Source organism: Megalops cyprinoides, chromosome 22 (genome assembly GCF_013368585.1).
Source record: "Megalops cyprinoides isolate fMegCyp1 chromosome 22, fMegCyp1.pri, whole genome shotgun sequence".
NCBI classification, from domain to species: domain Eukaryota; kingdom Metazoa; phylum Chordata; class Actinopteri; order Elopiformes; family Megalopidae; genus Megalops; species Megalops cyprinoides.
The window spans coordinates 13,665,880-13,679,187 of NC_050604.1; positions in this window are offsets into that span (position 1 = coordinate 13,665,880).

Genomic DNA, 13,308 nt, shown 5'->3' on the forward strand with positions numbered 1-13,308 from the left:
CTGTGTGTAATTGTTCATGTTTTTCTTTTAAGATGTTCATGGTAGGAGTATTACTATCATTCTGACACTCAGTGGGTAAACATCATCTATTCAAAATAGAAATGTTACTCAGTGTGCTGTCATGTTCCTTGAAGTGAAAAGATGCACTGAGAACATACCTCACTGTTCATGGATCTTCATTGAAATTTCATGGGACTGTTACTTAACTTCAGTTGACTGCACATGCACAGACATACACATATACACTCACACTCACTCACTCTCTCTCACACACACACACACACACACACACACACAAAATTAAACTGAGTAAGATTCCCTCTGTGGTCCCTCATTACAACGCAGCTGTAACAGTGGTCTATAACTGAGAACATTTTGTTAAAGTGAATATCTTATGGTTCTTAAATTGTAGTGAAACAGGAGCTTTGTTCATGTACAAATAATAAAAACACTCATAATATCTAGAAGGCTTATTCTCCCAGAGGGCTTTAAAAATAATGGCCAAGCTGTAACTTTAATTGCCTCTAAGCTCCACATGCACTAACACATTCAGCACACTCTGGTGCCACAATACACACAACGACCTCCAAACAAAGCAGTGTGCAAATGGGCCACTGTGCCACTGCTGAGACATTCCATGCACCTATGAAGAGAGGAGATGACAGCGAGTCCTTCTCCAGTCCATCTTACAAAAGAAACAACAGCTTTTTATGTTACAATTTGCGGTAACTTATACAACGTCACTTCGTGACAGAGGAGAGCCATGCAGGGTACTGTTGATGGTAATGAACTTCCGCTGTAGGCTCGGCCAGATTGATATACGTGCATGTCAGTTATACGTTTCCCCATGCCTGTATGATCTGTTGCTCTTCAGACTGCAGATGCAGGCAGCGTATTTGGTGTGACAGCGGTAAATCTCTCCTCCGGCACTTTGGAGCACTTCGTTATAATTGAATAAGCGAAGATCTAATTAGACACCAAAGGCAGCTCTGAGCCAAACATTTGCACGCAATGTGTATCCTGGTCGGTGAGGATAGTAGTGAAGACATCAAAACCATGACTCAAACATCATATATAATGGACAATTAAAGCTAGGGTGACCATAAAATAATGAAAAAGGCATTATAAAATGAACACATAATCATGATCATAATAATCAAGGAAGATATTTTATTTCTTACGGAAGATGGTGGCGCCCAGCTACTTCTCTTTGTCGGTTTTGTCAGCATGCCGGTTTTAACGTGCAGTGCTGAATCCCTCCCAGATACGGACACCTGTGTATGTACCTCAGTGAAACAGGAACTTCCCTCTCGGAACAGTCTGCATATCCCATGGTCACAGCTGGTGGAGGTCACTTCTGTACTCAGCTGCGCCACCAATGCAATCTTCCAAAATCATTGCCCGACAGGTGTGCCAACCGCAAGTGCAGTGCTTTGGCACACCTACAGGTGGACTGTGTTTTGAGGTCCACACCACATGGTTAAATCCACCAAGCCAATGAAATACAATCTGGAGCTCTAACCAAAACTCCATAAATTCACCCACAGAAACACGGCCTCCATTTTCTTTTGAAAATCAGCCTGTAGATACCTTTTTACTAAGATATATAAATTGGAACAAAACCCATGGCCACAGCAACATGGTAAGATGTCAGTGGTACTACAGGCCTGTTAACATTTTATATTTTATTGCGCAGAGGTTATTCTGGCTCTAAGGCCATCTCAGATGTTTTCATTGCCTATCGACCCATGGTCCTTATCTGACATAGAATTGAATGCCCCATTATATGTGGTTCTAGCTTGTACTGTTTATTTCAAAATGCAGTGGTATGCATTCCGGCCCTTGGATATTTGGCCTAAGTTTGAGTAATACTGATGCTAATCATAGCATGCATTCTGTGATAACTGCACGACATGGACTATGAATGGGGTTATTATTTGGGCATTTGTTTCCTTATTAAGGGCTGTCACACAGGGAAATGTCATGAACAAGTCCATTTAAAAAACAAATAAATAATATACTCTTCACAGTTCTCGCATGGACTATTTTAAAATCTATGTCAAAACGTGTTTATTCCGGTGGCTTCCTGTCGCCTCATCCACCTGTGTGGGTACTGTATCTGTACAGCTCATCAAGGAGGAAATGGATTAAATGCTGAAAGGTCATAGTATCAGAAAGATCAGTCCAGCAGAGGACTGGATCCAGTGGTTTTTAGAATCTACCATTAAACCATCAATACATGGAGATAAGTCTCCCAATGAATGGTCAATTACCATTCAAGGTGACACTTTTGGTCAGTTGACCTTGTCACTTTGAATGACAAAGTGCACCTCAGAATCTTGAGGTTTTAATGTACTTAACCAGTTTGTGTGAAATCATTATTTTTATGTTATAAGGTCACTAAATTTAAGTTGAACAAATCCCGAATGAAGCTATACTAGACACAGGCCTAGCTGAGACAGGCCTGTGTAAAGCATGTAGCTTCTGATTTGCCACCAAACTGAAACCAAAGTAGAAAACCCTCACAGAATGTCTAAAGATCACAACTTCTTCCTAAACCTGAGATGATTCTCCAGGCACCATTCATCAGGATCCAAGAAATATCACAACCCAGGTGAGCGATTCAAGTCCTCAAAAGGAAATGTCTTACTGAGTGTTTCAAATGTCTGCTTCCTACTTTAACAAAAAAAAAAAAAAAAAAAACATTTTTGACATGTTCAGAATTACTTCTACTCCATGGAAACTTCAAGAGCTCAGTTCACATGCACCTGTACCTGGAAGCATGAAACTACTCTGCAACTGTGGTAAAACAATCACTTCCCTGGCTGCTGCAAATGACATCATCAGCACACTGCAAGATTGTGTAACATTTCCAGTTTGAACTCCCATGTCCAAAACAACACAAAATGTTTTAAAATGATGAAAACTGAAGAAACATCAAATGGCAGACTTATGAAGTATTTCTCTATCAAACAATTAATTTGATTTCTGTCAATATTCTTTAAATACAAAGACCGTCACAATCAGAATATTTCACAATCTTAGTATGGAAAACTCACACTTACAAAAGACAAAATTTTAGCTATACAGTTTTGATAACTACTGAACTCACCTAGGTATGGCATTACTTTATAAATACAAGTAAAGCATAAACAGAGAGGGGGAAATGTGCAAGGGGGGAATTGCCTGTGAAGTTTGATTATGATTTTTATCCACTTGCATAGATGCGCAAAATATGCATTATTAATATCAAAGCTGTGTGTGTGGATCAAAAAAAAAAAAAACATTGCACTTTATTCTGACAAGGCATTCTGTGAATCACATGACAAGGCAATTATGACACTACTACAAGGTCGCTCATTCTATGCCACGTTAAGGTTTCTTGCGTGTTTCAACACCAATATTTCCGTCAACAGATAATGATGCTCCTTGTGTCATCATATGACATATGACTCTACTACGCATTACTGGCGTGTATTCTTATGCAGCCCAATTAATTTACACATATACCTTAAACAAAAAGCCTTCAAACTTTTCACTGATGCCCTTCGAAAAGTTTTACACAAAGAAACCCGTCGAACCGTGTTACTTCCCTCGTCACAGAGACAGTTCTTTTGGCCTCTGATAAACAGAAATCAATACAGTTCAGCGGGCCAGTTGCGGAAGGTTAAGGAGAACTATACGCTTAATTTAGTTATGCATTATGTAATTTTAAAAAAACGTATCAAGTGATACGGGTTATTCACTGCATAACGTTATACCGGAAATTTATCGTCAAATTTGGACAGGAATGGTTAAAATATCAGCCGGAGTGTGTGGACGATGAAACCGTGATGAAACGACTTGCACAAAGCAGCACACCTCAAATATAATCAACGAATGAACGAATCAGCAATGCAAGACAAGAAAAACACACCCTCAAACACTTTAGTTGTATACATATTTCTGTCATTATCTCTCAATGTCATTAATTATTTGCTATTAATATTTTTAAACACACACGTTATGAGTTATGTAGCGTGAATATCCGCGAGGTATACTTCCCAGAAAAATGAAACAAGTTTACTACCACAGTATACCGAATCAAGTGATTTTATCCTTTTCTTTGGCGGCCACCAGCGTTGTACTTACATGCCACGGTGAGGACGAGTAGAGATAGCGACAGAGTTGCAGAGGTAGCCATCAGTTAACGGGAGCTGACGCTCAAAACTTCAGGTTTGCTTGGTTTGTGTCTTTTAACGTACAAAACAAATGTACATTTAAAAGTTGCCTTCGACTTAAATCTAATAAGTCTCCCGTCTTTTAAACAGCACTGAACCGTAGCAAAAATGAAATGCACTGAGGTTTCCCAGCGTGATTCGGCGAGTTAAGGGATGTCCCGATTTCAGCGTTCCAATTTCTGACCTGGCGCATCCAAGTTCGTGCCTGCCATCAAAGCTAACGCTGAGCGGAGAAAGAAAGAGTGACCTGGCACACAACGGCGCGCCTTCCCCGGTTTCCACCTCTTTATCGCGATTTCATCCCGCCTGACAGTGGCGAGTTGCAACTGAAACCAAAAAAAAATATCCCGACGAAGACTGCCAGTTCGCACGGCGACTGCAAAAATGCTCCTTTCTCCACTTGTTCCGCTGCGCAGTCCCGTGCAGTCCTGCCCGAGCAGCAGCCCTGGTCTGTATCACACGGCGCCGATTAGCCGAGTTGACGTTTGAAAAAACAAACAATATTCATGTTTAAATCCCAAACGTATGCCTGTCAGATAGAAAGCCTTGCGGAAATGTGCTAATAAAATTTCCTTCCTCTACTCTCCATGGATAAAGAGGTCAAATGTTAGTTAAACACAAACTCCTTTGATAGGGAAAACGGCACTCCACTTAGTGACTTTTTTTTCAAAGTACCTTATCTGGTGCGTGCAGACTTATTCTGCACAAATATCTAATGATCTGAAGACTGTTTTTGCTTTTTATTAAAACTGTGGGCTCTAATTACTGGCACATAAATTTAAACTCGCAGATATTAACATTATACTTATAAAACCGGGTCGCTTGTATCTTCCTACGGACCTCTCCTCGTCGCTCCGCACACCGGTGCAGTCCAGACCACGTGACTGGGGCAGGGCTGGGGAACCGAACGCGGTTATTTGCATGCAACCTCAGATTACTTGCCTAGGATAAATCGGAAACCAAGGTTTTTGGCAAAGTCTCGAAACAGCGGTGTGCATTCATAACCTTTTATTGGATCTTGTTATTGTTGGATCTTGTGTTTTATGTTTTTATAGCCGGTTCCTGTATCCAAGATCTGGCCCGTAGCAAATGCTGTTGAAATACTCTTGGATAGGCCTAGGTTTGGTGGGACAGGTAAAGGTAGGTCCTGTAGCCTCTTGCACTGGTAAAGGAGTGTAGGAGAGTGCCTCTTTGTCATTAACTTACCTAAATAACAAGGTTGTAATTTATACTGTTAAAATGTGAAGTATATAAATATATTAGAACACATTGTATTGCTGTTTAAATGTCACAATGAATAAATTCATCTTAAATGACTATATATGTATGCATATGACCTCTGGCCAATTTGTGAAATGATCCATGGCTGACAGGATGAACGATGCACCTGTTCCCCACTTCAAGGTCTTGGGGTCCAGCCCAAGGACGTCAACACTCAGTCATTGGAAGGGCACGCGTGACCAGTAACTGTCCCAGGTGTGTGTGTGGGTGGTGCGTAGGCCTTCATTCAATGTACATGGGTCACAGAAGTGCATGAGCAGCTCCACAGCTTGCTGCCCTTGAGGTGAAGCAGAGCCTTGCTGATCTTGAATTCTTCATAAAGTGATATTGTAATTAGATTACTCTCTGTGTGGGGTTTTCAAGCACAATTTATTAAATATGATGTAGAAATAATATGGCTTTTTCCCATGTGGAACACCTCTGACCATTGTCCTGGATTAACCTTGTCTGTGATTTTGCCCTGGATTAGAGCAATCCATGGCCTGTGTAATATCCCCCTCATGTTTGTATTTACTTTTTTTGTCTCTAGCGCCTCTCATGAATTCATGGTGGTTATGCTTTATTTCTTCCCTCAAGCAATGGTAACTCATGCTGTGTGTATAACTGGATTCTGTCCTATCCCGTGTGTATAACAGGCCTGATAGTCACATTATCACAGTGGCAGTGACAATCTCTCTCTAAGCCCCATTTTACTATCTCTGTCTTGTTACCTGTTTTCCCATTTCTATATCCCCATTCCCATTTACACTCTGCTTATATTTCCCATGCTATCTCAGTCTCTCTCTCTCTCTCTCTCCCTCTCTCTCTCTCTCTCTCTCTCTCTCTCTCTCTGACAATATAGTGAATTCAACATAAGTTGCCAATAAGTTAAATAAAAGAATTTAGTGTACGAGGACACACAGCACGGGTTCACACTGCTCTAAAGGTTACAGTCACCAACAGTGCTCATCAACAGTTAATAATGTTCTCCAGGAGGAGAACATTATTATACAAGGGTCGATGTTAGGGAGAAGAAAAGTCAGAAGCATTAGAGTCTAAATGCAAGCAAAGCATGACTTTGTCTTATACTCTCCTCAGTCTGGGACACAGCCTCAGACTCATCTGCTAACCACAGAGCTGTGTAACAATCAGCGCAAAGATTATGCAATTAACTTTGTGTGAACTTAATTAACCAAATTTAGACTTGGTTAACCTCTGACAGATTGCACTGTGGATACTGCCAGTGGTATCCAGTGTGCGGTTTCTCCCATGGACAGGAATAGATTGTTTTTAATTAAGAGGAACCCTGGAGCAATGTCTCCATTTCTTTCACAGTGACACGAAACAGAGATGGAAGGAATCTCACTAAATGGACAAAAGGGAGAAGGAGTTGTTCAAACAACCCCAGAAGTCCGATGTCACAAAGACTAATACCAAGGAGGTTGTTTGCTAATGCAAGCCTTAATATCTGCATTTTGGCCGAGATTCATATGTCCAACACAAGCTAATAATTTTACATTTGTTGTTTTTGCATTTACTAAGAGGCATTATGTAAATGCCACACAATTCCAACAATGCCCCTCACTGCACCTCAGGTTAGACTTCTGTAACTATGGCTGTGGTCTTCATCTTTCAATTTGTGAGCAAGCAAACACACAGAAGAGGAAGAAAAAACTCCAACCAAGGGAGTTGGAGAAACTATGTAAGATAGCCTGTGACTGTCCTTTGAATGTAGCTGTAACTGCAAATATAAAAAGAGAGGAGGCCTTGGGAGTGCTATCGATGAAGTCCTTCACAGGTGAGACTTGCCAGCCCCCAGGTTGATGGTATTAGATGTGAAATGCAATTGGCCTAAATGTTTTCTTTAATATTCTCACAACACTGATCCAAAACTAACTACAGTCATGTCAGAAACCAAATAATATGGTTGTTTCTGAACAAAAGTAGTAGTGATGCTTAAGTTTGCCTTTGGAAAACACTGGACATTGCTTCCATTGTGGTTGTTTATGTCTTGTTTTCACTATCATGTTTTTTTTCATAAGAGTCAAAAGAGTGCAATTGATTATTGTACATATTGTGATTTATGGCTTCAGTTTGTTTATTATGGACCTCTTTTGAGTTTTAGAAACATCACCATTCATAAGACCACCATTAGAGGTATGTGATTTTTTAGGAAAACAGTTAATGGCTACCAGAGTTTATTAGAGAGAGCTTGTGCTAGAGCTTGAGCTTTTGAAATCAGTCCAGGGCTGCCTTTAATGTGCAAAGATGAATGTACAAAACAAACACATGTGTTGGCATAAAAAAAACATAAATGTATTTATTTTCATTTCATATCCACTGCTACACACATACTAATGATGATCATTATTATAATCATAACAGTTTTACACCGGGTCTCCATAAGCACAAAAGAAAGGAACCCCCTCAATAATATATGTAACACCTTATGATGCCTTATGCTACATTATCCCCTCCCATGTTTTTGATTGATTTGATTAATTTGCACAAACATCAAATGATTACTGTATGAGTGCATATTGATGGAGCCTCACATAACAGTCAACTGCATTAAATATGTGGTTAATAGATGCTGCCGCATTTATTATTCAGTCCTGCAAAATCATATTAAATTGGGATCCAAGTGTTTCAAAATGTGTCTCAATTGTGAGTGGCCTCTTCCCCCACTCTGTAACCTTTCCATTTTTATACCCAGCACTCCTTCCTTGCCACTCCCCACAACGTTTAATGTCAGTGTACTGCATATTTACCTCAGCTCCCCCCGTGCCACCCACTCTCCGTTTCGGACTTTTTAATCGGGCCGAGCGAGAGCTGCATTGACTCAGGCTAGTCAAGCTCCATTATTTAGCATTTCGTTCGGAGCCCTGTCAAAACATACAGCGAAGGCTAGAGAGCATCCGCTGTCACAGTGCGTTCAGCCGCAGACCTTTTGATCCTGTGGTGACTATAAGCAACCAAGTGTTTCTATTGCTGTGAAATTCCCAGAGTGTCTCCTAATCTGTCAGATTAAAATAAATCTGCTGCCATGATAGGACTATAATACAACGTGTACAAAGCGTTGAAAGAGTCTTGCATATTTCTGTATTGTATATTTCTGTTAAAAAGATGTGACATAATTTTTAATGCTAATTGACGTTTTGTTCATGGGCCTAAAGGGGCCACTCTTGGCAATGATATAATAAATAGGAGTTGTTGTCTTTTTAATGCTTTATTAGGAATCTCATGCAATATCAACTCCGGGAATCTGTGGACAGAAGACCGGATTTAAATCCAGAAGACTGGATTTAAATGGTTGCAGAAAGAAACAACAACACACCAAACGTACCATTTAGCTCGATGCGTGAGCGTCTGTCTCATGCTCATTTCAGCGTGTTTTCGGAGATGAACTTAAAATAAATCATAATACACGTGCAAATCCAGCGTTGTCACAGGTGCAGGGCAAAAAAAGGATACCATGAGTAAAACAGAATGGCACAATCAAACTGATGTTGCTCCCAGATTGTAGCGGCTCGTTGTGCAGAACAAACAAATCAACCCATGTGGCATTATGTAATGACCTCAAGGGTGATGCTTTAGTCTCAGTGACTCTGTCTAGTCTGGTTCCCTGCACCCCTGGGGGCCGTGGGGTGCAGCTTTCCCAATGTTCTCAGCTCCCGCTGCTGACTTGCAGCACAGTGTATGCACTGTGAGTGAGAGTCTTGATGGTGATGGGCCCAGGAGACAGGTGCACTCTTTAATGGCCTGTAGCTCTAGGTCCAAACGCAGCCAGGACATGTATGACATCATAGATGAAAACCAAAATAATGACAGCGGAACTCCATGTATTCCCCGTGCATGTCATAACAGAGCAGAAATGAGTGATTTGAGCTGATCTGAGGATATAGGCGCAAAGGCAGACCCAGTTCACCGGTAGCAGGCGGGGGGCCGGGCTTGTCAGAGAGATTTGAGACTTCTCTTCAAAGACGAAATTGTCTAAAACCATCAGCTTTGATGAGTCACACGCTGCATGGAGGGCTCTCTGAGCAGATTTGGGTAAATTCTGTCAGATCGTATTATGGGCAAAATTAGATGTTCCATGTTGAAATGAAGGGGGTAATTCAATCATGAAACACAGCTATCAATCTTAGTTAAAAAAGAATTCTGACAACATACAACTGTTGTGTCATTTAATGATAATAAAAATAACAAAATCGAATCTTGAAAGTGGAGCGGAAGTTCAGAAGCTTTTTGTTTGTCTCAGTGCTTGTGGCAGTTCTATTTTAAGGAGTATACTAGAGGTATGAAATAGATGGGACTAGAATAGGGTAAAAGAGAATATTTTTACTGTCCAAAAAAGTACGATTTGATTTGCAGTCTTCACAAAATAGGACCATGCTGCTAAGCATTTTACAGTATTGCATGTGTAAATTACACCACAACATATAGACAGACTTTGATAAAACATAATGTCCAGTGTACACCATTAAGGGTTTGTATTGGTGCACGGCTGTGGCAGGCAGATGCATGTAATTGTACCAAGCTAAACAAGTTTTAAGACTTGTGACTAGCACCCTCTGCTAGCACTCTCTGCATCTATGGAATCTCCTCAGTGATGGAATGAACTCCCCACGGAGGTTAGGACGCAAACTGAAGACCCATCTCTTCAGACTGCTTCTCAGTTCCACATCAATCCCTGCCCCCTAACACCTCATACCTCTAGTATTTGTTGTTCATTTTACATGTAGTATTGTGATGTATTTTGTATTCTATCTTCTAAGTACTGTTGTATCGTAGTATACTTGGCTTCCATCAGATTGCACAAGGTAAATTGTGGTAGGGCTCGAATAGTGTTATGCTCACAATTGCTGGTCTGTGAGTGTTGTTAGCCTGGTCTGACACTGGTGCTCATTAAATTGAATGGATACACTTGTGTTCTATTGTGCTCAAAGTCGCTCTGGATAAGAGTGTCTGCTAAATGCATGTAATGTAATGTAAGGGACATAGCTGATGTCGGTGGGACTATCATTCTCTAATGACCCAGGAGAGTGAGGTCCCGCAGATGCTGGTGAAATTGTGATCTGTGATCTGTCCCTTCTGGATCTTCCCCCACAGTGTGGTGCTATGTAAGAGCAATGTGAGGCAGTGCCAGGATTAGACTGTGTGGCCATTCTGTCAGCCAACCACCACATCCCACTACAGAATCCGGAGGGAGACCTAACTGAATTTCCAAGGCTCGGATATCTCTCACGCTTTAAGAGCCAAATGATGTGCTGGCGGTGGGTAGGACATTAGAACTTAAGTGATGTTTTGTTGATGTTTTTTATTCAATTTTCTCCACAAGTGCAGTTGCGTCAGTTCTGGCATGGTTACTCTACCCCCTGGAACTGTGAGAGAATGCTGATTCTCGAGCTTTTTTTAAGTACATCAGTAGATTGTATTAAATAACATTAGATTATATTAAATTAGATTAGATGGATGTATTGTCCTTGGTTAGTAAATTCAATCTACAACATGCAGATATTAGGACACATACATACTGTACACGAATAGTAGTATTATCATCTGTAAACTCTGCCCTGTTCATTTTATAGATATTCTATAATTTTTTCCTTACATCTGTCTCTATAATGACTACTAATGTTTCCGTATAATTTATAACATAGGTACTTAATTAAGATGGCCCTTATTGGAGTAGACCTGGCTCGATGAGATTGATACCAGAGAGGTATTTTGCTTCAGGGAAATTTTTATAGTGGTTTCTTTTTTCGGTTGAATAGAGCATCAGAGATTAAGGGTGGGCTGTTCTTTGGTTGTTGTACAAATGCAGTAGTAACATCCCTTGAATGTATCTCTGACCGTGCTACGCATTTATAATGGTTACTGTCCTGGGGTTATGGTTCTGTATCATTGTGTGTTATATGGCTAATCTCTGTTTCGTGCTTCATGGGAGACCTTGTGCCTTAAAACCACTTGGATCTCTTCTCTAAAAAAAAAAAAGAAATCCGGGGAAAGTGTTTGTTTGGACACACCAATCATTTATATATCAGCCTTCTAAAGGCCATTCCCTTCCTGCATGCTTTGTATGTTTAATTATTTCCCTCATTTCTGATATGTTTTTTTTCTAAATATTAACTAATTTCTGAATTAAATCGCTCAAGTGACCTTGAAACTTTTAATATTTCCTTTTTAATGTTAATGGTACCATTTCAGAGAAGCTGCCCAGGTAATCTGTGGTAAAGAAGGCTTTTATACAATTGAAGGATTTGAATTAGAACTTGCAGCATGATACTCCTGAGGATACATTCGATAGAGTCTGATGCTGTACTGCCACTATGCATTCTCTCAGAGTAAGCTCGCTTCTTTTTGAGTCTGCTTCAAACATGGAGGCTTGCATGAGAAGCCCAATCTCTTTCTCCTGGTCCAGTGATCATTTCACAAGCTGTTAGGACTCATAAGACTACATAAAGATCCAAACATAACTACACATGCGAACAATGTAACTAAAGCAGTTATTTGATTACTGTCTCATGCAAAGAGATGTTTACATGCTCTTTTGCAAATAACAATAACATTTGGTGAGAACTATCAAAGGTGCAAATGTATTCCATTTAAAAGATACCATGTTTCCAGCAATGAAAATAAGCAGAAATTGCATTATAAAAAATACTGATTTCACTCCATTTGTGGGGATTCAAAACATCCTGGGACTCCAATGATGACAAAGGCCAGTGAGAAATATGCTCTTTCATCCATCTGACTGCATTTTCAATATTACCAAGTATGTTCAACATTACATCAACTTGAGCACTCACTTTAATGATAGAATAAAAACTGGAGAATATTTGGTCATTTATTGCCTGTACTATCTCTGCGTGTGTGTCTATGGATTGATGCTCACAGAGTCATCATTTTTTTCTTAACTATCATTTCATCCCCATCCTCGCACACAGAAATTTGATTGCATTTATTATATGATGTATTTGTTGGGCAGTTCTCCTATGTAAGGTGATGCACGATGCTTACTGTTTTTCTCTAACGCTATCTGTGGCCGATTCACAGAGCTGGTTGGAAAAATTGTACTGTACATTCCAATGCTCAGTGCACAGTTTTCACTCCTAAATCTTAACTTATAATTCTGAAGCCAAAGATATATATTTGGAGGTTTGCATTCCAGGTTTACATTCCAAATATCTGGTCACAACATATATAGGTGTCATGTGGTCCGACTGAACACCATATGAGCAATTCTGTTGAAAGGCACATGTGATTTCTACTCCAGATGAGGGGAATATTGGTCAGATGCAACTCTCGAACCCCTGCTCCCCAGTGTGCTCTGAGCATCTGCCACAGAGCAACTGCCCTACAAACGAGTGACAAAGCTCCACTAGGGCCCTCTCCACTCAAGGAGTGATTTAATCTGTTTTCACAACTCCAGCGGGTGATGTCACTCCAGCATTCCTGTTACCGAGCAAGTCTGTTGTTATGGACTGGGGAAAATGGATTTTCATGGTTTCGCTTTTTTCTTTCTTTTTTTTTTTTCTTTTTTTGAATTTGCACTGACATAATTAGGAGGAGCCATTTTAAAGGTTTTAACTGCCCCTCCGATAACAAGCCAAGCTGTCAGGCTCTAAAAGCATAGTTATGTAGCGGCCGCTTGGAAAGGAAATCTTGATGCATGCTGGGAAAAGATGGTATTGAGCTGGTAGCACTTCATAAGTTATAAGCCAAATGTTACAGAGAGGTATTTGGCTTTGTGTTTTACCTGGAAAAAATGATGATGAAAAATGTTAATGAAGCACATATAGAAATAAATCTATGAAAGAGATGA